We start from the raw sequence: 2,500 nt of genomic DNA, 5'->3' as shown, positions 1-2,500 counted from the left end.
GTTTCCTTGATCAAATTATCAGGTTAAAGATTTCTAAATAAAATAAAATGATAAGCACCAAAGGTGACAAAGTTATTTATGAAATGTAAAATAGGCTTTTGAAGAATAAATGCCAGTGTTTTTAGTTTCATTAAGAAAATACAACATGTACATTCTAGCATTTAAGTGGTTACTCAAAGACTCTGGGATGGAGCAGGATAAAAGAAATGACAGTAAGAAAGTACCGACAAGATGTTTTTAAACATCACCACCTGAAACACCTTCAATACACTATAGTCTCATAAAACATTCAAAAAGATGATCTGACTTAATGAATACTCAAAATGCAAGCTCAAATCTACCCTGTAAAGCAATCAACTTTTTAGCAACTATTTTGACCTTAGTGACACAAACAATTAATCCTGCAAACCTAATATCAAAATAAAATTCTACATCTAATGCAGAATAATTTCTCGACATGGTTAATCTAAAACAACATGTGAAATATGCCACCTCCATCTATTATACATTCTAGTATTTAGTACTAATTTTAGGAGATTAGGAAAGAATGGAGAGAGTAATTCATGAGAAGAAAACGTTTTTAAAAAGCTGATTTTTCAGTGACTGTAACACAGTAGAGAATACTGCAAAGATGGGGCCACCATGACAATGTTCATTACATTCTAAATTTAAAAATTTAGAGATATTCCATCTTTCAGAAATACTGTAATAGTAATGAACTAACAGGAAGGAAAAACAGTGTAGTTTATGAATCTTGTTTTTAAGCCACCAAACCCTGTATCATTAAGTATGTGCTGCACTGTACTCCAAACATCAACATTTCATTTTAAATACAGAATGACTCAAGTAAAACTGCCATCTCTATAAAAGTGCAGAAGCTATAAAAATAAGATAAACACTGTGTTCTCAAACAGATCATACTCTGCCAGATTTCACAGCAAACAAATTTTACTTTTCTATTTCACTCACTACCTTGTAATTTATATTTCTAAATAAGAGAGCTTGGCCAACAATGACTGGTCAAGGATACAAGCAGTAATTTAATAGTTGGTATAAAACTTCTCATTTAAATAACATATAATGATAAACATGAAATTTCACTCCTTATGATTTTTTTAATTTGAAAAGTAGAATACATTACTACTGTTACTATCTCCCCATGGCACAAATCACAGTTACTACATTATTTTTATAGAAAAGCCATACTATTCTTTATGAACTTCAAGATCTATTCTAAAATATGCTCATGGAAGGTCAAACAATTAAATAACTGTGGGTATCTAACTGTATTAATATAGTTAAAGTACAAGCAAGAGAAGAGACACTTAAACACATCTTACATGCTTGTTTATTAAAGTATTATATACCTTTCTATAGACACTCCCTGCACTGGGTAAGTACCTATTCTACCCATTGTGTGAAATCACTTCTAGAAGGCACTCCACAAACAAGCAAACCGTGACTAAAGTTTCCAAGTCCTATAAGGGACATAACTTTTTTATTTATTCCTCTTTATAGTTTACATAAATGAACTGTGTAGAGCAAAGTAAACTTCAAACCCCGGTTATAAACACACCTTGTAGACTTCATCACAAAATGCCTGAAGAGCACAGTAATGTATAGCCATAATTTTATATTGTTTTCTGTTTATTTAAATCTAATCACAGTGAGGAAAGGAAAGTATTCCTTGGCATTTCCCTTCAGAACCTGTCCTCTGTCAGCACTCAGCTGCAGCAATGTTCATTTGTAGTTGTTATTTTCACTCGCCTTTATAAACGCAGTCCACTGGATTCTGGGGCAAATAGAATGTGGCTAGAAATGCTTAGGACTCGTACTTAGGGGAGTTAGCAGGAATATTATAGCACTCCACTGCTGTGATATTTCCTGTGAATGTACTAAGGGAAGAAAAGAGCTATCCTGAAAACTACATTTCTTAGTCTGCAAAATACACCAATTCTAGGACTTCAGCATTTCATTTCCATGATGGTTAAAACAGAATATGGAAGAATAAAAATTATCTTCCTAATAATCACTGTTTATGAAAAAATGACATAATTCTAAAATAAAACAACTTACTTGAAGTGCCGTGTCTACCCCTTCTACAAGGTTATTCTTAAAAACAGTGCATAAAGGTTAAGACATTATTTGATTTGTGCAACTTTTTAAATGCTGTTATCATTTAAAATAATAATTCCATTAAATTTTAGCTCAGTGTGGATATTTGCTTCAAGTATTGAGATTCCCCTTTTACCCATTATATACTACTGTAAAAATGAGAATGATATATCATTCAAACTGGAGCACTTTTTAGTAAAAATCCATTATTATAATGGACTGAATTTTAATTATTCTTTGCATTTAGTATGAGTGCAATCCAGAGATTTAAAGAAATAGTCTCTATTTTAAAACAAGGAGAACCTTTTCAAACAGGTATGCCCATTCTGGCCTAATGTAAGCTTGTGCTTCGAAAGCATTCATTTTCTGTGCCCGTGTCTGCAGA

At 32.0% G+C, this 2,500-nt stretch overlaps 1 protein-coding gene across 5 annotated transcripts in view; it reads right to left on the bottom strand.

Moving 5' to 3' along the window:
* Foxp2 (forkhead box P2) overlaps positions 1 to 2,500 on the bottom strand; it is a 384,240-nt gene that overhangs the window by 240,502 nt on the left and 141,238 nt on the right. The window lies entirely within an intron of this gene.

Source organism: Chinchilla lanigera, unplaced genomic scaffold (genome assembly GCF_000276665.1).
Source record: "Chinchilla lanigera isolate Chin_1 unplaced genomic scaffold, ChiLan1.0 scaffold00031, whole genome shotgun sequence".
Lineage (NCBI taxonomy): Eukaryota > Metazoa > Chordata > Mammalia > Rodentia > Chinchillidae > Chinchilla > Chinchilla lanigera.
This window is presented reverse-complemented; position numbering and strand designations above follow the sequence as displayed.